We start from the raw sequence: 22,653 nt of genomic DNA, 5'->3' as shown, positions 1-22,653 counted from the left end.
TGTCTGTCTGGAAGCACCCTATTAACGGTATTGGTGTCTTTTGTCCATAGGCGAAGACTCTGATCTTGGCTGGTTTCAGGAGTGGTTTGTCTCGCAGTTGGTTGTAGACGTTTGCCGCCATCAGCTCTATCGAGGCCCCTGTGTCAATGGTCGCTCTCACTTCTTGGTTTAGTACCTTTATCCTGCACTTTGGGAGTCGCCGTTTTTTCCTCAAAGGCTGATCTATGGCGAACACATAGTGCACCGGATAGTTGTGAGCGTCATCATCCATATCTTCGCTCTCAGGGTCTTCCCTTATGGCATGGGCGGCTTCAGGTTTGGGTTTAGATGATCTGCACACCGATGCGAAATGGTTCATGCGCCCGCATGACCCGCACTTCCTCCCCCGTGCCGGGCAGTCTTGTGCTCTATGTGGTGCGCCCCCGCAATATCCGCACTCTTTCCGGCGTTCTGGCGTTCTTCCTCTCCCCGCCGGGCGTTGCTTCGGTCTCACCACGTTGACGTGCTCTGCCACGTGGACTTGCTCTGCCTTTACTGGTCTGTGAAGCGCTGCCTCCATATGCGACGCCCTTGCGTGGGATAATTCCTTTGAACGGCCTAGCTTTAGAATGTCGGCCAGGGGCTTGCCGTCCTCCTGGAGGATCTTTACCCTCAGGTCAGAGGAGTAGCAGTTCTGGATAATCTGGCCGCGGATTTCTTCTTGTTCATCCTGGAATCCGCACGTGCTCGCGAGTTCCTTCAGGCGACCATGGAAGGCATCGAGGGATTCATCTGCTTCCTGACGCGCTTGCCTGAAGATGAAGCGCTCGTAGTCCTTACTCTGCATCGGCTCAAAATGGGCATTGAGCGCGTTGAGGAGCGTGACATATGTACGAGGGGTGGCCTCTACCAGGGTTTTGTATATCCTGTAGATATCTTTTCCTCCCAGGTGCAAGAGGAGCGCCCTGCGTCGGTCGCGCGCCGTCCCTGCTCCTTCAAAGTAGAACTGGAGCCTCTCAACCCAGTCTTTCCAGCGAGGGGCCAGGGATGCTGGGGCCCCGTCAACAACAAAGGGCTCGATTGGGGGGATGGACGCCATGATGACGCAGTGCGACTAGCCTCCGCTTCACTGGCACGTGGGGCGAGGGTTGTGTGAATCCTCTGCCTCCTAGGCGCAGATCTCGAGCCAGGTGAGTAATGCTAGGTGAGAAGTCAACCCAGTGGCCAGAAGAGGGCAGTATGCTGGAGCCCTGGCTGCACTGCTTGGGATTGCGCGGGGGAGGGGCTCATAGGAGTAGCTGTGGCCCTTAGCAGATGCACGGCGCTGGTACCTCGGGTTGATCAAGTCCTGCTCCCATCATGTGCCAGAGCTGAAAGCACTCGAAGTATCCCCTGGGAGGCAGAAAGCACTGAGGCCAGCCTGCGCCGTCGAGGAGATGCAGGGCCGGCAGCTCCGCACTCGGCAGACACACGTGTTGTCCCAGGAGGTCGGGGACGCCTGGGCGCACCGGCGGTGCAGGCGAGATAGCCTTTCCTCACGCAGCGTGGGCACTCTTCGCCCTCGTCGCCATTGTGGGGCCCCCCTGTGTGTTCTGGCGCAGCGCGGTGACGCTGCGCTGGACAGAGGGACTCCGGACACCTTGCTGCTTCTCCGCGTGGTCCGGACTAACTCCGAGACCACGCCTCCTTTATTTTATAGTACGCGCGGACGCCACGTACCACGTCCGCGCTGGCGCACGACTACGTGCGTGAACACTAGACTGCGCAGGGCAGTCTTGGACATTACAGGCTAGTGCTTGTTTACGTCAAAAGGTACGTCAAGTTCTAGTTCTTCTTAAGACATTTAAATGTACATCCTCAATGATATTGCGACTAACAAACATACGAGATCTGTAAAGAGCACATTTACCTCAATAGTAGGCAGGAGAGTTGCTTGACATCGTGACCTGTATTACGAACAGTGTGTGTAATTCTCTTATGTGCAGTAACTCAGTTACTTTTCATTCCCGTGTTACACATTTTGCAGCATTTATCCTCCCCCCACCCTCCCAGAAATTTTTCCTGGGTAAAGTTAGGCAGGTCAAACATACCAACATTTACAGAAGCAAAAATGCCAAGTAAATCCGAATGTTTTGCCCCATTTTGCAGGGTTGAACCCTAAATATTTGGTAATTATCACAATTGTTAAATTCCAATCCCCAGAGAATAATTTTTAACAGATTTGAGATTTATCGCATTGAGGGCAAAGCGATTCATAGTCGAGATTGATAAAATCTATCAACAATAACATCACATTCAATATATCGACGATTACTGCATTGGCATTATATTATATCATTATAGTTACCATGAAATGTAATGGTTGAGTCAATATAGTCTATCTGATGTAACTTTCATTTGATATAATGTATGCAATATGGTAAACATATTCAGGCGGGAGTTTTTATCACCTGTTATTGCAAGCAAACACAGAGAGCCTAATTCACAAAGTCCACATATTTTTTTTCTCGCAAATTTACACTTTTCAATAAGTTTACAAATTTTTGGTATTCACAAACTATATTTTGTAGTAACTTATTCTTCATGTCGTAGCAGGCACTTAATCGAGTGTGTGCTTACTCCGTTTCAGTACAGCTGCTGATATGGGGTTGATTTCTGTAAACTACAATGTTAATATCAATCATGAGATAGTGAATCAGTTTCCATCTTTGTTTCATGGACTAGGAAGATTTAAGACCAAAAATGTAGAACTTCCAATAAATAAGGCCATCCGTCCTTTTGCTCAAAGACATAATTTCATATACAAGAAGCTGTTCAGAAAGAAGTTGAGATTCTTTTAAAGCACAACATTGTTGAGCGATCCACTGGTCCAAATCCATGGGTATCACCCAAAGCGGTAGTGCCGAAAAAGAACAGTGGAGGTGCTGTGTGCATCTGCATTGATATGTAGCAAGCGAACAAGGCTATTGAAAGATAACCACATCCAGGTCCTCACATTGCTGACATGATTACGCAGCTGAATAGAGCCAAAGTCTTTTCCCGCCTAGATTTCATCAAAGGATATCACCAGCTTGCACTGGAAGAAAATTGAAGGTACATTACTACCTGTTTGACTCATGTTGGTTTATCTAGATACAAAAGGCTAGATTTTGGAGTTTCATCAGCTTCGTAACATTTTCAGGATGTAATTTGACCAATACTACAGTCAGTCACAAATGCTTTCAATTACAGTGATGACATACTAGTTTCTGGGGCTACATGAAATGAACATGGTAAAACTCAAGGGAGTCATATACTTGCAGATGTAGGTCTCACTCTCAATGCGGTTAAGTGTGAGTTTCATCAAACTAAAGTCAAGTTCTTTCTTCATATCTTTTCTGATGGGGAATGACTTCAGATGCAAATAAAGCACATGCATTGACATTCACGTTTCCCCCACAAGATGTAACTATGCTGAGATCCTTCCTTGGGATGGTCAGTTTCGGTTCAAGGTATGTACATGACTTTTCCACTGTAAGTGCCCCATTCTGAGAATTAACAAAATGGAAAATGTCCCATTTCAATGTTCAAGTGAATGGAAACAAAGCTTCCAGATAATCAAGCATGCAATTTAGAACACCATTGAAATGGGATGCAGTAATCCGAAATTGCCGGCAGAGGTTGTTATTAATGCAAGCCAGTTGGAGTTGGCTGCCATCCTTGCCCAGCTCACTGGACATTCCAATGCCCCAAAACACATTGTGATTGTGGCTTATGGTAGTCAAAGTCTGTCATCAACAGAGCAGGCCTATTCTAACCATGAAAAAGAAAATCTCGTTGTGGTGTGGGCTTATGAGCATTTTCAAGTGTTCTTTTATAAAAAACATTTCATCATCATTATTGATAAGTTTATTTCGACCGCGGTGAGCCATAAAAGTACATATTAAAAGACAGAGTAAAACATTAAAATCCAATTTGAAGTTTAAGAACACATTTCATATATATACACAAAATATTTACATCAAACACTTCAAAGACACTCCTAACTAAAAAATAATTAAATCATCTAAGTAGTTATAAAAGTGATTTCTTGGCTATCCTAAGAGCCTAAAATCTTGAATCAAACCGTTATAAAATTTCTGCGCTTAATCCACATGCCATGTAGGAAGCGGGAAACAGCAAAAACAACAGGAGGGTGGTTGTCGTATCTAAGTACTCTAAGCGCGTGCTCATATTTGCGAAAACCCAGATTCCTACAGATAGGTTTAATCCACCTGTTACGGGACAGCCAATATGCTGGACAAAAGAAAAATATGTGGTTTACATTTTCTAGTGGGTGTTCGCACGCCGGACACTCTAGACTTTTGTTTACATTCCATTTGTTGGTCAATGACCTTAGTGGTAAGCTACCCATTCTTAATTGTAAATACAGCTTCCTAGCTTGTGCTGGGTAGATCATATCTAGGAATTCCTCCTTCTTGTATTCTGTTTTAATATTGAGGAATTCACTAGTCATTCTACCTGCTGCCATACTAGCATGCCGGGCCAACAAATTCTTAGACCTAAACCAGGAGATTCCCATAACCTTGGAACATCAAGCCGTACACACAGATCCTTGATATGCGATAACCAAGTAATTTTCCTTGACCTCAAAGCCACCCAAACCTCCTTAAACTCTGCCTGATACGGTGCAAGCTCCGGGACATACCAGAACCTTCTCCAATAAGTTAGAGGCCTCAGGGCAACCTCCTCCTCCACGGGGAATGACCCAAGGTCAAATCTTAAAGGGACCAATGGGGTACTGGTAGGTAGGGCAAACAGCTCCCATATATATATATGTTCCACCCTTACTAAACTTTTTGGCCGACAGTGTCCCCATAATTCAGCCCCATATAGTGCGGCTGCTCTAGCTTGTACCCTGTATATCTCGATAACCGGGGCTGCCGGCCTAAATGGAGATGTTGTGTACTTTTTCGATAGTCCACCCACAGTCTTCGTCAATTTCAGTGATGATTTCGCTATTTGTGCATCCCACCCCAGATGTTCTTCTAGAGTAATTCCTAGGTAATCAAACGTCTTAACTCTCTCAAGCGGTATACCATTCAGGGTAGGATTTGCTTTGTGGGATTAAAGATCATAAATTTTGTTTTGGCCAAGTTGATTTCTAAGCCACTTAAGGCGCAAAAATCTACAAATCCTTCCAGGATACGTTGGATGCCAGTAGCTGTTCGAGACAGCAGTAGAGTGTCATCTGCAAACATTAATGCGGGCACTCTTCCTGTGGCTAGTCTTGGGGCATCCGTATCTTTTATGGCTAGAAGATGTTTAACAAGCCCATTCATGTACAAACAAAAGAGGGTAGGGGCCAGCACACACCCCTGGCATACCCCCCTTTGCTGCTTTGGGGGCTCATCTGGGTCGGATTCGCTCTACCGCTGCTGATTGGATTTTAAAAGCACTTTTTAAGCAAGGCTGCTCGTAACTGTGTTTTACTATTTTTTTAAAAAGAGTACCATTAAATAGCTTGTTTTTTACTGTATCATAGGTGCTGCTAGTTACCGCTACTCACTTGCACTTTAAAAACGAACCCTGCACATCTCCCTTGCTGCTAGAGCGGGAGGCCCTGCACCTTAGCACTTGTGGGCTGCCATATTGGGGGAGGACGGGAAACTTGTCGGGCGCCATTTTGGTGAGCGCTCTAGTGCCTGGTCCTCAGCCCCGAGTTACTTAAGGCGGGAGTTGCAAGCGCCCAGGTCGATTTTACAGACTCACGGGCCACGTTTGCATGACTCTAGGTCCGGGAGGCATACGGAGTGATCCTGACCTGCTTTGGGGGCTCATCTGGGTCGGATTCGCTCTACCGCTGCTGATTAGTTTTTAAAAGCACTTTTTAAGCAAGCCTTCTCGTAACTGTGTTTTACAATTTTTTTTAAAAAGTGTACCATTGAACAGCTTGTTTTGTACTGTATCATAGGTGCTGCTAGTTACCGCCACTCACTTGCACTTTAACCCCTTCCACACTCATGACGAGCTGGGCTCGTCATGGTGTAGCCTCCTCATACACTGATGACGAGCCCAGCTCGTCATAAAACAATGAAAACAAGCAATTCCCAGCACAGGAGGGGAATTGCCTTAGCAGCCATGGGGTTAAAAAAGATCCCTGCACATCTCCCTTGCTGCTAGAGCGGGAGGCCCTGCACCTTAGCACTTGTGGGCTGCCATATTGGGGGAGGAGGGGACACTTGTCGGGTGCCATTTTGGTGAGCGCTATAGTGCCTGGTCCTCAGCCCGAGTTACTTAAGGCGGGAGATGCAGACGGGCAGCGCTTGCGCGCAGCGTGCGCGCCGGTGGCACGCCAGCAGCAAGCCCGTCTGCGCCCGTTCGCGTCTCGGCCTGGCCTAGGGCCAGTCATGCTGCCCATCAAATGGTAGAGGCAGGGAGAATATTATATTCCAGAGAAGAACTCCTGGAAGTAGGTAAGAGGGGAGGTCCAACGATAGTCCCGCAGCATCCCCAAGGGCATATCAGGAATATAGAACTGACATGTGGGCTACTAAACACACGCTCGCTTGTAAAACATCACACAGAAGTGGCCTCCCTGATAGAAGATTTAGGGTTAGACGCCCTGTTCCTAACCGAAACATGGACTAGCGCTGATAATGGGGTAGAATTAGGGCTGGCCTGCCCACCAGGGTATAATATCCGCCACATTCCAAGAGGGAAGGGCAGAGGAGGGGGGGGTTCGGCATTATCTTTAAGGAGGAACTGAATTGCACCGGCCTGCAGGTAGAGGAGGTTGTGGGGATGGAAATGATGGGCCTCACGCTTCAGGGATGAGGGGGGTAACTTGCTCACAGGCTTGGTCTGCTATAGACCGCCAGGGAGTGCCACATCCTTTACAGCCTTCCTAAATGTAGTGGTGAGCCTTGCTCTAAGTCATTCCAGAATGGTGATTCTGGGAGACTTCAACCTGTGGGACAGTTGGCGCGTTGGGGCCCCATCTGAGAGACTTACTGGATACTTGTAACAATCTAAATCTGGCACAACTGGTAAACTACATGACCCATCAGGGTGGTCACATACTTGACCTCCTATTTGCCAACCCGCAGGAGTTCGAAGTACTAGATATCACTCCGCAAAGCTGGACGGACCACTACCTAATCCGTTTTATAATCTCGGTAGGAGGGATAGCTGGCCCCATCAGTCACTTAGCGGTAGGCCGAACAGGCAGAGAGTGGGCAAAACTGGATAGGATGGATGTCCATCTGACCCTCCCCAATGCTGAGCGGTTTGATCCCCAGGCTACAGTAGAAGGGAACTATAAAGTCTACTGTGAATTTGTCACGGGAGCTTTGGATAGGATGATCCTGATTAAAAGGATAAAAAGTAGGAAGAAGCCATCCTCTCTCTGGTATACGGATGAGCTGAGAATTCTGAGACGGGTATGTAAGAAGGCTGAACGAAAGTGGCATCTTAACTACCTAGAGGGGGAAAAACAGGAATTAAAAGCGGTACAGGGGAAATATAAGAAGCTGATCCTGGAGTGTAAAGCTGAGTACTACGCCAATTCCATCTTACAAGCCCCTAACAGCACGAAAGCTCTGTTTAAAATAGTTAGGGAGCTTTCTGCTCCGACCTGCCTTGGTAATAAGACCACTGCATCACAGGACCTGTGCAACAATATAGCCTGCCACTTTACAGACAAAGTGTCAAAGATTGTTGACAGGTTTCAAGGCCAAGATCCCGGTGACCCTGTTCCTGCGGAATATAAGGTGGAACCAACTCCTCCCCAGTCAGCCACCTTGGATAGAGTTCCTAGCCTAAATGATTGCACATTTAACAGCATGGCAGATAGTGTATCCTCAGGTTTTCCGGACGATCCTATGCCGGTAAAAATTTGGAAAACATTTGGTCTTTTAACTCTCCCATGGCTGCAACGCATCTGTAATCAATCCCTCGAGGAGGGAGCGGTTCCGGATGGCTGGAAGCAGGCAGTGATGACACCCCTGCTGAAAAAACCATCTCTGGACCCTGCCAAGTCAGAGAGCTACAGACCCATTTCAATGCTCCTCTACCCGGTTAAAATACTGGAGCTGGCAGTGGGCAGGTCACTCTCTGGCTTCCTGGAGGAAAACCAGAGGCTGCACAGAGATCAGTTTGGCTTCCGCCCAACACATGGGACGGAGTCCGCGCTGACTCTGATGCTGGATAAAGCTGAGAATGCGGGCTGACAGCGGGAATGTCACAGTGTTAGTGCTTCTCGATATGTTGGCCGCATTCAATACGGTTGACCACTCTATTCTTCAGCTTCAGGAGGACCACAATCCACCACCACCAGCAACAGGTTGCACGCAGAAGCTGGAACAAGATCACAGCCGACCAGCTCGCGACTTCCCTGAGCATGAACCCTCCCGCCAGCGCAACGAACCCAAGCCAGGCAGCCACCAACCTCGCGAAGTGGATCAGCAACTGCGCAGACGACCTCGCCCCTCTGAAGACCCCGCCTAGCAGACCCGGCAGCAAGAAAGCCCCATGGTTCACCGACGAACTCAAGAGCTCCAAGAAGAACTGCCGAGCACTCGAGAAAGCCTGGCGCAGAGACCCAACACCGACCAACATGACTGCCCTCAAGCTCGCCACCCGAAAACACCACCAACTGATCCACGCCACCAAGAAAACTGCATTCAAGGAACGACTGGACAACAACGCACACAACAGCAAGGAACTCTTCAACAGCGTTAAAGAGCTCTCCAACCCCAACGCCGGAAACAACAACATCACCCCTTCGCAAGACCTCTGCAACTCCCTCGCCTCCTACTTCCACAACAAGATCGCAGACATACACAACAGCTTCAGCACTCAACCGACGCACGGCACGACTGAACCACCACCCCCCACCACCACCCTCTGCGCCTGGACCCCGATCAGCACCGTAGACACCATCTGCACGATGAACTCCATCCACTCCGGATCTCAGACCGACCCCTGCCCTCACCACGTCTTCAACAAGACCGACGCTGTCATCGCACCCCACCTGCGGGACATCATCAACACCTCCTTCGACACCGCTACCTTCCCGGAGAGCTGGAACCACGCCGAACTCTGCGCTCTACTAAAGAAGCCATCAGCCGACCCCACCGACCTCAAGAATTTCCGCCTCATCACGCTGCTCCCGTTTCCTGCAAAAGTCATCGAGAAGACCGTCAACAAGCAGCTGGCCGCCTTCCTCAAGACAAACGGATCCCTCGACCTCTCGCAGTCTGGCTTCCGGGCCAACCACAGCACCGAGACCGCCCTGATCGCAGCCACCGATGACATCCGAGCCCTGCTCGACAACGAAGAAACAGCGGCCCTCATCCTCCTAGACCTCTCCGCGGCTTTCGACACTGTCTGCCACCGTACCCTAGTGCGGCACCTCAGCAACATCGGAATCCAGGAGAAGGCACTGGAATGGATCATCTCGTTCCTCACCGGAAGGACACAGAGAGTCAGCCTCCCCCGTTCAGATCAGAAGCCACTGAAGTCATCTGCGGCGTTCCTCAAGGCTCCTCGCTCAGCCCAACCCTCTTCAACGTTTACATGAGCCCCCTCGCAGCCATCGCACGCCAGCGCAACCTCAACATTATCTCCTATGCCGACGACACCCAGCTGATCCTCTCCCTCACCTACGACACCGCCAGAGCCAACCTACACGAAGGGATGACAGACGTAGCCAAGTGGATGACGAACAGCCGCCTGAAACTGAACTCGGACAAGACGGAAGTCCTCATCCTGGGATCTTCACCCTCCGCCTGGGACGACTCCTGGTGGCCCCCCGCCCTGGGCAGCGCACCCAAACCAACAGACCACGCACGCAACCTGGGCTTCATCCTGGACTCCTCCCTCTCCATGACCAGACAAGTCAACGCCGTCTCCTCGTCGTGCTTCAACATCCTGCGCATGCTACGTAAGATCTTCCGGTGGATCCCCACCGAGACCAGGAAGGCGGTCACCCAGGCCCTCGTCACCAGCCGGCTGGACTACGGCAACTCCCTCTATGCCGGAACCACCGCCAAACTCCAGAAGAGACTCCAGCGGATTCAGAACGCCTCAGCACGACTCATCCTGGACATCCCCTGTCGCAGCCACATCTCCGGACACCTGAGAGATCTGCACTCGCACCCGGTCAACAAGAGAATCACCTTCCGTCTCCTCACCCACGCACACAAAGCCCTACACAACCAAGGCCCAGGATACCTCAACAGCCGCCTCAACTTCTACGCTCCCACACGCCAGCTTCGATCGACCGGCCACGCCCTCGCCGCCGTCCCCCGCATCCGAAGAGCCACCACAGGAGGAAGGTCCTTCTCCTACCTGGCCGCCAAGACTTGGAACTCCCTCCCGACCCACCTCCGCCTGACCCAGGACCACCTGGCCTTCAGGAAGCAGCTCAAGACCTGGCTGTTCGAGCAGTAGCGGACCCCCCTCCCCCAGCGCCTTGAGACCCTCCGGGTGAGTAGTGCGCTATATAAATGCTTTGATTGATTGATTGATTGATTCTGTTAGGAAGGCTCGAGAGCATGGGAGTTCGGGGATGTGCACTACAATGGATGAGGTCCTACCTCTCAGGACGACAGCAGGTGGTCACATTGGCACCCTTCTCTGCTAACAAAACGGCAATAAATCATGGGGTACCTCAGGGGTCGGCCATCAGCCCCATTTTGTTTAACGTATACCTACAGCCGCTCCTCCCCCTCATTAAATCATTTGGGGTGGAGGTAGTCAACTACGCAGACGACACGCAGCTGGTGTTTTCCCTGGAAGGGAAGCACGCAGTCACAATGGACTCATTTCAGGAATGTATGCGCCATACAGCCAGGTGGTTCAGGAAGAACTCCTTACAGTTCAATGGGGAAAAGACAGACGTGCTGTACTGTGCCCCAGCAGGATTAACCAAGCACCTACCGAGGGAATTTAGACTTACCCCGGAAGAGGAGCCAGTGCCCCCGTCTGACACTTTAAGAAATCTAGGGGTCTTGCTTGATAAAAATCTACAAATGGAGTCACAGGACAACAGGATAGCTGGGGTGTGTTTTGGTCTCTTCCTGATGCTGCCCGGCTCCTCCTGATCCTGCCAGATGACAAATGGTCACTGGTGGTGAGGAGCATTGTCCAGAGTAGGCTGGACTATTGCAACTCGTTATATCTGGGGCGCCTCAGTTTGTCATTGACAGGCTGCAGAGAGTGCAATCGGCAGCGGCTAAGCTGGCACTAAAAAGAAATCGCCACGCCTCATCACACCAAGCCCTATGGTATCTGCACTGGCTGCCGATCAAGGAGAGGGTACTATTTAAGTCTCTGTGCATGGTATTTAAAGCAACGCATGACCAAGGCCGAGCTTCGCTGCAGGGGTGTTTCTCCTGGTACCGGCCACAGAGACAACTTCGATCGGCTGGTGCAGGTCTGCTGGAAGTCCCAAGAGTCAAGCGGGCTAGGCTGGGGGGCAGGGCCTTCCGGGTGGTTGGGACACGCCGGTGGAATGAACTTCCCCTGAGCATCAGACAGAGTCAGTCCCTTATGAGTTTCAGGCGTAGCCTGAAAACTTGGCTTTTCCCGCCGACTTGTTAGTGCTTCTATGTCCCCTTGATTCATCTTCATCTGAGTCTGATACTGTAAAATCTAAGTGCCAGGATACCCGTAGGGTGACAGTATGCAAAACCTTCATACAATACAATACAATACAATACTGGAAAACGTGCAGACAATTCTCCCCCTTTTCCACATCTAACCTGCGCGTAATTTCCTGTGTGGAGCCTGATCAATACTCCCAGGAGGTAGTGCGGCAAACCAAGGTAATGGAGAACCCTCCACAGCTTATTCCTCGGCACCAAATCAAACCAATTCAAACCCTTAGGTCCACAAAAATGAAGTAGAGGCTGCCACCCTCCACACTCACTGATTTCCAGAAGAGGACCTGTAGGCGAAAGATCTGGTCAATGGTGGAAATACCAGATCTGAAGCAAGCTTGCAAATTACTTAAGATCTGATTATCCTCTTCCCATAGCTGGATCCTATCTAGAAGTATCCTCCCAAAAACCTTCTGTGGAATATCTATCAGGCTGATGGGCCTATAGCTTGAGGGTTTCAGGGGATAGCCTTTTTTAAACACGGGAACTATCTCAGCCCCCTTCCATGTCTCAGGTGGGTCTGTGCCCATTAGTATTGTATTAAAAAGGACACAGAGGTAGGGTGCCTAAATTTTAGGTTCCGACCTAAACAAGTCCCCAGGGATTTTATCAAGCCACAGGGCTTGGTTGGGTAGCAGCTTAGTAATCGCAATCTCCACTTACAAAGTCGATATCTCTGGAGCCCCCCCCAGTCGATGCACGTGGGGGGGCTTAGGGACTCCAAGTCAGAGTCACCATTACTTGGCTCAGCGTAGAGACCACCAAAATGTTCTTCCCATACTGTTGGCGCTATATTTGGACTTATAGCCTTCCTCTCCACCTGACCCTACTACTAACAATAGTCCAGACAGATTTGAGGTCTCTACGCTGTTGTGCCTCCCTCAGATCTTTCACCTGTTCCACCTCCCAGGACTTTCTTTCCCTTTTTATGACCTGCTTATACAGCACACTCAGGGACTTAATGCGCAATTTGTCTTTTCCTTTGATGGATTTGACCAGCTCTCCTTTCCGCTTACGGCATTCAGCAGTATACCAAGGGTGACTCTTAGGCACATTTTCCCTAATAGTCTGAAGTGGGAAAAAAACCTCTAGCATTATTGAGGCTAGCTGTTTGTGAATTTCAATGGGTCTACTGTCCGTTCTGGCTATAACCTCCATGCACCCCACCTCTGCCATATCACTAAGGAAGGGCAACACTTGAAGATAGATTTGAGAATGCCGTTCAGTGGAACCCATAATCGAGGGCCTTTTTACTCTCCTCCTGTTTTTATGCAGGAGAAGAGGCTGTGGCAGGGGATTCACCTCTGGCATATTAATTCTCAGTCCCCAACTCCCTGGCTTCAGGGACATTACCAGGGCATTATGATCGCTATCCAACTGTGGACAGATCTCAAAACCCTGTACCTTGTCCCACGATCTAGTTTCGATCAGAATGTAATCGATGATCGAAGATTGGCCAGCTCTGTTAAACGTCACATTGCCAGGCCAATCTGATTTTAATCTGCCATTACATGGTCTTCCTGATAGGGACAATGTGAAGGACATAATTTGGAGTACCAATGGTGTCCACGCTTTTACTATAGGAATTGATCTTTCCGGTATATTCCAATAATGATTTTCTTCATCAGGGTCCTCCATACTAAAATTACTGAGGGGTTCAAACTGACAGTTGAAATCCCCCCCAATGATTATACCAACCTCGGGGTCTAGGGTCTTAACAAATCCTCTCAATTGGTCAATGACCAAGGACTCCTGACGACTCTGTGTTGGCCTGGAATAGATATTAATTACAGCTAGGTGCTTTCTCCCTCGAAGTATTAGCAGGACACATAAAATGTCTGGGGAATTGACTGTCACCTGTTTCGCCGTTACTCCCAGGTGAGTGGCTACCCACGTACTAAGCCCTCCTGACGGTCTTCCTCTTCTCCCTTTTATTGCAGGGACATTAAATGTTGCAAACCCACTCCGCTGATAGTCGTTTAGGGCCCACGTCTCCTGCAAAAGGCCGATATCATGTTTGTCCATGAACAAACCCCAGTCGTATGATGTCATTTTATTTTTCAGACCTGCAACATTCCAGGATAGTATGTTAACACTCCCGTTTTCTTCCCCATGTGTTGCGCTTCTACTTGCACCATAGTTGGGTGATCTGAAAAGACAGTCACCCAGCTGTGTCAGTCCCTTCCTTTCACCCACACAGCTATCTCCCCTTCTCTCTATTTCTCTAGGATCGGTAAACCCACTTTCCATATCCCCTCCTGTCCCACTCAGTGAAACATTTCTGGTATAACCTTTTCTGTTCCCTGGTATGCCTTCCTCTACCACAATTCTTGACACAAAAAAAGGCGCTTCATCTCAGCAAAGTTAGCTTTGACTACCTGCAAATTCTACCATTCAGCTGTGTAGCAGGGGGGCTTCCTTGGTTTCATCAGTCAATCAACTGATTCCAAGTTGCTAAATCTGTTATGATGATAAAACATATCGAGTGGCATTGGACTATTAAATGGGCCATTCCTGTTAATATTGCATGGGATGCGCTTACCTCCCTGGTTATCAGGGCCCATCCAGTTAATCCCCTCCCACGCGTGCTCAAAGCGGTCCTTGCTGTATGTACCCGGATAAAAATAAGTCAGTGGCAGGGTTTTAATAGGCGTGTCTAGGCTACCTGACTCCAGATTACAAATATACCTAGCTGTCCCCATCTGTGTTCTTCTCTCTGGCTCCCACCCAATCTTTTCATCTAGCGAATAGGATTTCACTGGTTCTCCCGATCGGCAGGGGTCTATAACGATTCAACCAGTGAATACATTTGTTTTTGAGGTCTCCGTAATTCTTGACCTTTCGCGGGCTCAATGTAGGGACCCCCACAGAAACTACCACATAGGGAACTTACTCCGGGGGCAAAGCTAGGCGGGCAGCTGGGGCCTTGTAGGACCCAACGGTCTGGCCCCCTCTCCCGTATTCGGTACCTGCACGGGTCCTTGGTCATAGCTACTACCTCCCGTAACACCACTACCCCCCATATTCCTTATGTTGACTGGTGGGCTTGATGGCACTATTGCTAGCTGGGTTGATTGGTGTGTATCTGCTGTGGCACATTGGACTGATGGTACCCTTTCTGTGATTCCATCTACTGGAGTTATACTTTGAGTGCCTATCTGGCTTGGGCCTGATGTTCTTATACCATTACCAGTCGTTTCCATGGGCACCCTACCCGCCCCTCCCACTTTCGGTATACACAGTGCTTCAAGGCAAGATAGTCTTTTCTCGATGGTGTCCAGTCTTTTATGGATCGGGAGGCAAGGCTCTATAAATATCTGTTCCATTTTGGCCCAGAAGTCCACTCCCCTCTCTGGCGGCGAAGTGGTTTTATCAACTTCAATAAGAGATTTGTCTGCTCCAGAATCCTGGCCATCTCGCCCAGCCACAGGAGGTTCAGTGTCCTTGGTAAAACATTTTTGCCTTTTAGTGTTCTTGCTTATTAGGGTAGCCCCCCCACGCTTTCCTTTGGCTGCTTGGTCCAAGACTTAACTTGGGACCCCTGGATTAGTAACCAATGCCAATCTAGTAGACTGGCCAGATCTAGTGAATGGTGAACTTTAGTGGGATGTTTCTGGGACAGACTCTGATATGGCCCTTTTCGCTGGTGGACTATGCAACATCACTACTTCCTCTTTCAAACTGTTAACGTCCCCCGCCGGTCTGTCCGGTACAGTATCAAGTCCTGGCTGTACAACCAGTAGTAACAATGGTAGTGGGGGTATAGAGGCTGGTACCGGGGAGAGGGCTGCTGTAGCAATTTGTCCCAGCAAAGAACGCTTGTCAAGAATTTGGTCCATAGAAAGTCTTTTCTCAGTAAGTTCAATTTCCCTTTGTAGGGCAGACGTTGCCCGAACTAGGAACTGATCTATAGTCCCTACAACACTCCGTGTATTGAAATTCCGCCCCTTCCCCACTCCATTAGCAGCCATGCCCTCGTAGCGTCAAGTTTACAAATCACAACGCACTGACCTTTTCACAGGGATCTGTTGCGAGAGTCCAAGAGAGGGGCCCCGTCCCATCCTCGGTCGGCCTTGGACGGCCGTAGACGACCCCACCCTTGTCCTAGGCTTTGCCCGGCGCGCGCCCGCGCGCATTCCACGCAGCGAATGCCATGAGGAGTTATGTAGGGCTGTTGTCGGCGGCTCATGCACAGGTGAGGCAGTCACGGGCTCCTGGGACTTGAAGTCCTGTTGCAGCCTATAGCAGCATTCTACTTTTCCTCTTTGACAATTTGTGGGTATTGCCGATGTGGTGGGCCTCCAGGTGGCAGACTCTTAGCCCCCCAGGTCTCCCTTGCAGCAATCACCAAGCAGCAGGGGTCCTTAGAAAAACGAAGCGGCACCCGCGCAGCTGGTGCCGCGAGGAGTCATGTAGGGCTGTTGGCCGGGCTCGTGCACAGGTGAGGCAGTCACGGGCACCTGGGACTTGAAGTCCTGATGCAGCCTATAGCAGCATTATACTTTTCCTCTTTGACGATTTGCGGGTATTGCCGATGTGGTGGGACTCCAGGTGGCAGACTCTTAGCCACCCAGGTTTCCCTTGCAGCAATCACCAAACAGCAGGAGTCCTTAGAAAAGCTGAACACCAAGAATTTCTCACCATTTTCATCATTACTAAAGCCAAGATGGCCCCTAACATTGAGAGGTGCGTGCTGCAACTGCAGGAGTATATATTCGATTGTGCTTCATCCTAGAAAAGATAAAAACCCAGCTGACTACTTCTCCAATACAGTGTAATGGCACTTCTTCAAAAAATTTAAATCCAGTATTTGTAAAGTGCACAGCTACCTAGGCATCTTGGCGCTGGGGAAGTTGGGAAGATTAAGCAAGCTATTGCCCAGAGTCACATGGTGTGGGCAGACACCTGCCACCGGAGCCGGGGATCGAACCATGAGCCCCAGCATCTGGTGTCAGTCGCCATGGCCAGGGAGCCACACCTCTTCTCTAAAATGACTGATGCTTATGTTAACTTCATTGAGAAATCCAGTACCCATGATACCATATTGGTAGAGCAAATCACTCCTGCCACTTATACTGACAATGATTTGGTAATACACAAAGACATTATTACACACCAATCATGGAAAAAACATAATCAACCTCTTCATGATGACCTTGTGTAATGACCGGATTCTCAGACCAAGAATCACCCACTCACCTAGATACAACCAACCCGGCCAAAACGTAACACCATCCCTTCCTGGGCCCTATTTACAATGGTTTCTAAGTACTTACCCGGGAATGGAGCACTCGCAATATACAAGCTTATATCATCAAAAACACTGCTAGATCTAAGGGATTACTAAGAATAGTCACTAAAAATTACGGAATTCCATATCTCATCCTATGATCTTACCTTATAGCCCCGCGACAATTGGGCCCGGACTATTCTACCCTCCTTCTCATAGTGGAGAGCAGCTCACTCTACCACACCAACCACAATTGGTGTTCTCATTAACCCCCTATCTTGAGCGATCTCACTACACACCATTCACAATTGGTGCTCTCATTAACGCCCTATCTTGAGCGATCTCACTACACACCATCCCTAATCGGTGCTCTCATTAACGCCCTATCTTGAGCGATCTCACTACACAGCAATCCCAATTGGTGCTCTCATTAACGCCCTATCTTGAGCGATCTCACTGCCCTATTAATACCTTCTTCTCTCTCTCTCTACTGGGGACATTTCTAAATACCTAATATGTACTAGGAGTATCTTCTATCTTATTTAAATTGTTATCCCTCATGTAATAGATAGGAGATCTGATTCTCTCACACAAGAACTGCCAAATTGTTACACTTAAGAATTATTCCCTGACATAAAACTCACATCAATCTCCCACATCAGTTACCTGTAGGAAGGGAATCGCCCATCCTTCCATACCATAGCACCTGGCTGTAAAGAAAGGTTAGCTTTATCATAGAAACAATACTCAAGTATGTGTTCGTTACAAACTGGGGTCCCTTTATTACACAATAACAGACAAAGAAAACATTATATTTTAAAGTCACAATACTACCTAACAATCAAAGCATAGCCTGAAAAGTAAAGGAAATAGTTAGTATATTTATACACTATAATAGCAGGACAGACTTCACCTTATAATTACAGAGTCCGGTTCTAGCTGTCATCTGGGTCCCTCTCTCGTCTGTGCCTTGGCTCATCTCAGATTCTACTCTGCACCCACGGATACACGTCTGCACCGCTATGCTCCTTCAAAGCACTGGAACCCTTCTCTCGTCTTCTCCTCTGTTCCTCAGCTCTGCACCGATCACTTTGCACTGACTTCCTCTCGCCCACGAACTGTCTTGACCTCCAGACTTCAATCTAATGATATAGTTTCAACCGCTCTGGAAACCATCTGTTCAACTAACATCTTCACTCTGATTATTCTAACTCCGACGTTCAACTATTTCCAACTGCTCTAACAGATTGACTCACGATGCAACTTCAGTCTCTCCAAAAGATCATCAGCCTTCGATTGTTACAAACTCTAACTGTTATCTGCAACTGCCAACTGCCAACTGCTCACTGTTCACTCTCTGCTGTCAACTGCCTGCCTCTCCTCTCTACACCTCGATAATATAAAGAGCTCTTCGTTCATGAAAATTTCCAGACAGTAACCTGTCGCCCACCAGATTCCTGTACTAGGCTCCGGGCCTCCGACGCTCCCACAGTGGCCAGCTGCTGTTTCGTCTAAAACCCGAGCTCTGCTTATATTCCTCCGATAAGGGCCAGCTCTGACCAGTTCCTCTCCAGTGAACAACAGCTCATAACTAAAACATCACTCTTGACCTATAAGCGCCTCAAGCAGCCGAGGCGGAAAGGAAAATGGAGTCTCTCTCGTTTGGGCCTTGTAGGCGCAAAAAAGATGAAAGCGACGCATAGCTCTATCAAGACACATAAGCAAGCCCTACCAATAGGTAATATGATGTCAGGAATAAAGGATCTACCCTCTAATATAGGCCTCCAGGCCCGAAAGTGATGAAAGGGCATGTTATCATGCCAAAATCAATAGGCTAACTCTAGGAATAGGCCGAAAATAGGGATCTATCCACTATACTAAGAAGGTAGTAGACTAAAGTCACCATCACTCAAAAAATAGGACAAAATATCCGGTCACTGCACCTTCAAAACCAAAAATTCTAAGATCTGCAGGAAGAACTTTCAGTTACCCCAGAAGGTAAGGTCTAATGAAGTCCGAGAGTCTGAGAGGGCATGCTATTGAACTGACTCATGAGGGACACCGTGGAGTTGTTGCGACAAAACAAGCTCTATGAGACAGAGTGTGGTTCCGTTGTCTTGAGGAAAGGTTTGAAAAATAGTTAAAGGCATGCCATTTGTACAACTCTTTGTTATCCAAGACAACCCTGCATCTGTTGAACATGTCTGGCTACGACCAATGTTTTTTACAAAACAACAATAAAAATGTATCATAGGCCTGTGAATATCTCCTCTATCCAAAGAATGAAATAGTGTGTACAAAATCATATAACTGTTTTAGGACTTTTATGAATATATTTTAGTCTTCACTATATTCTACTTAAGTAGGTCCCTCCCATAGTTGTACATACATCTAATTATATATATAAAGAAAATAACTATTGACATGATTTAGGATCATTTAATTTGATACCTGTTATATTTTGGGCTCCGTGTTATATTTATGATTAGGCTTGTTATTTTTGGGATACATGGCCCCTCCCTCATGATTGTGCTCTTAAGTTTGCGGTTTTGTACTTCTAAGGCTAATGGAGTTTGGATTACATTTTGCACATGGTTTTGTTGCCACTGAACTGCTTTTTGTACACATTGGGATATATTTCTGCTTTTTAACCTTCTAATGCAAGCCAGCTGGAGTTGGCTGCCATCCTTGCCCAGCTCACTGGACATTCCAATGCCCCAAGAGCCATTTTGGCACATGCTAGTCAAAGTCTGTCATCAACAGGGATGTATGACATTACAACGCATGCTTTTACTACGCATGCCTTTACATCGCAGTTTTTACAACGCCTGCTGTTACAACGCATAGCGTTAAGGGGTGCTGGATAGTGAATAGTTTAATTTACTATTCCAACTCCAGTCCCCGTGGATAGAAGGAAAGGTGTTGGATAGTAAATTAAATCTATTCCCTATCCTAGAGCGCCCCCCCAGCTTTATGCGTTGTAATGACATGCGTTGTAATAGTTGCGTCGTAAAGGCACTGCGTGGTAAAATTTGCGTTGAAAAGGATGTTCCCCATCAACAGAGCATGCCTATTCTCACCCTGAAAAAGAAAATCTTGTTGTGGTGTGGGCTTATGAGCATTTTCATGTGTTATTTTATCGAAATCATTTCACAGTTATCACTAACCACCAAGAATTTCTCACCATTTTCATCATTACTAAAGCCAAGATGGCCACTAACATTGAGAGGTGGGCGCTGGAACTGCAGGAGTATATATTTGATTGTGCATCATCCTAGAAAAGATCAAAACCTTGCTGACTACTTCTCCAATACAGTATATTGGCACTTCTTCTAAAAATGTAAATCCAGTATTTGTAAAGTGCACAGCTACCCAGGCATCCCGGCGCTAGGGGCGTTGGGTAGAATAAGCAAGCTATTGCCCAGAGTCACATGGTGTGGGCAGACGCCTGCCGCCGGAGCCGGGGATCTAACTGTGAGCCATAGTATCTGGTGTCAGTCGCCGTGGCCGCGGTGCCACACCTCTTCTCTAAAATGACTGATGCTTATGTTAACTTCATTGTGAAATCCAGTACCCATGCTACCATATCGGTAGAGCAAATCATTGCTGCCACTTATACTGACAATGATTTGCTAATACACAAAGACATTATTATACACCAATCATGGAAAAAGCATAATCAACCTCTTCATGATGACCTTGAAAACCAAAAATTCTAAGATCTGCAGGAAGAACTTTCAGTTACCCCAGAAGGTAAAGTCTTATGAAGTCCGAGAGTCTGAGAGGGCTAGCTAAATACTGACTCATGAGGGACACCGTGGAGTTGTTGCAACAAAACAAGCTCTATGAGATAGAGTGTGGTTCCGTTGTCTTGAGGAAAGGTTTGAAAAATAGTTAAAGGCATGCCATTTGTACAACTGTTTGTTATCCAAGACAACCCTGCATCTGTTGAACATGTCTGGCTACGACAAATGTTTTTTACAAAACAACAATACAAATGTATCATCAGCCTGACATTACATGATTTATGATCACTTAATTTGATACCTGTTAAATTTTGGTCTCTCTTTTATATTTATGATTAGGCTTGTTATTTTTGGGATACATGGCCCCTCCCTCATGATTGTGCTCTTAAGTTTGAGGTTTTGTACTTCTAAGGCTAATGGAGTTTGGATTACATTTTGCAGATGGTTTTGTTGCCACTGAACTGCTTTTTGTACAAAATTGGGATATATTTCTGCTTTTTAACCTTCTACTGCTAAGGGAAAATGAATGGTTAGCTATAAATGCATTCTTTTTTTCCTTAGAATTTCTTTTGCTCTATAACCTTCTATTGCTATATGATGCATTGTATCTAAAGCTTGATCTATAATGAAGCTGCATTTGTATGGAATTTCAATATTTACAAATTGCATATGTATTTAACTCAAATTACTTGTTGCAGTAAAGGATTTAACTACCTTATTGCAATTTCTTTTCCATTATAATGTTGAATATTCTTACCTACATTTTGCTTATTCTGTGCCTTTGCTTGCAACCATCTGCCTGTTGACTTTCTTAATTGCTGCTTAAGGGAGAACTGTACAACTGGATATGAAGGATCTTGATATCCCTTCGATGGACTAATTTGCACAGAAATTGCTTTCTATATAGTTGTAATTTTTGTTAAATTAATTGAAGTAATTTTACTGTAATTTTAATATATCATCTGTCTATGTATTTTACTCTATCTACTGTAGAATGAACCAAGCTTGTATTTTACATGTTTATTATGCAATAATTGTGTGCATATTTTATGAGGACCTCATTAGAGATTCACACCTTAATAAATGTTTTGAATTAAATTGAATTGTCCAAAGCATGTATCGAAGATGATTGCAATTGATGTCTTTAAACACCTTGACAATGGACATCATCTTCTAGTAATTATTGATGAATAGTCCCATTTTCCTCTTGTGCAAGATCTGTCGGTGACTACTCATGAAAGAGTCATTGAGAGAATAAAAAGCATCTTTGCAACGTGGGGTGCAACTTTGATTTTGAAATCTGACAATGGACCGCTTTTCAATGATTTTCTCACTCATCTAAATGTCAAGCATTAGAAAAGTCACAGACAAATAGTGTGGTTGAGAGATATATGAGCACCCTCATGAAACCCATTCGGCGGGCTTTGCTGGAAAACCTTGAACTCAAAACAGTTCTTCAGTCTATGCTTCATGCATACCGGTCAACTTCCCATTCTACCATGGGGGAACACTCTGTCACCTTAATATTTGGGTGAGTCATATGAACCAAATTTCCACAATGGACCATTGAGAAATTTATTGACATTGATAAACTTTGAATTACTAACTCATCTCACAAAAGCAAAATGAAGACTTATGCAGCCAGACGCTGCTGTGCTCCGAGCAATTTGTTCATAATGAGAAACCAAGTTATCATCAGGATGAAACAGAAATACAAGTCTGATGCTTAATTTGATGCTCACCTACTGAGGGTTATGACTAATAGAGGAAACAGAGTGTCTGCTCACCATCCTGGAAAGCCCATTGCAAAAGACTCTTTTCATTTCTAGCACCTGTCTCAACATTTGCTAACTTAAGATGCATGCACAAGCAGAAATGGTGCAGAAAAGGGGAGAAGGGGCGCAGAAAGAGGCAAGAGAGGTTCAGAAAGAGAAAAGAGGAGTGCAGAAAATAGCAAGAGAGGTGCAGCGAGAGGCAGGAGGGGTGCAGAAAGAAAGAAGAGAAGCTGTAGAAATAGGCAAGAACATTGCTGAAAGAAACAACAGAGGTGTAG

The sequence above is a fragment of the Lissotriton vulgaris genome, chromosome 9, assembly GCF_964263255.1.
Source record: "Lissotriton vulgaris chromosome 9, aLisVul1.2, whole genome shotgun sequence".
Taxonomy (NCBI): Eukaryota; Metazoa; Chordata; class Amphibia; order Caudata; family Salamandridae; genus Lissotriton; species Lissotriton vulgaris.
Note: the sequence above shows the minus strand (reverse complement) of the source record.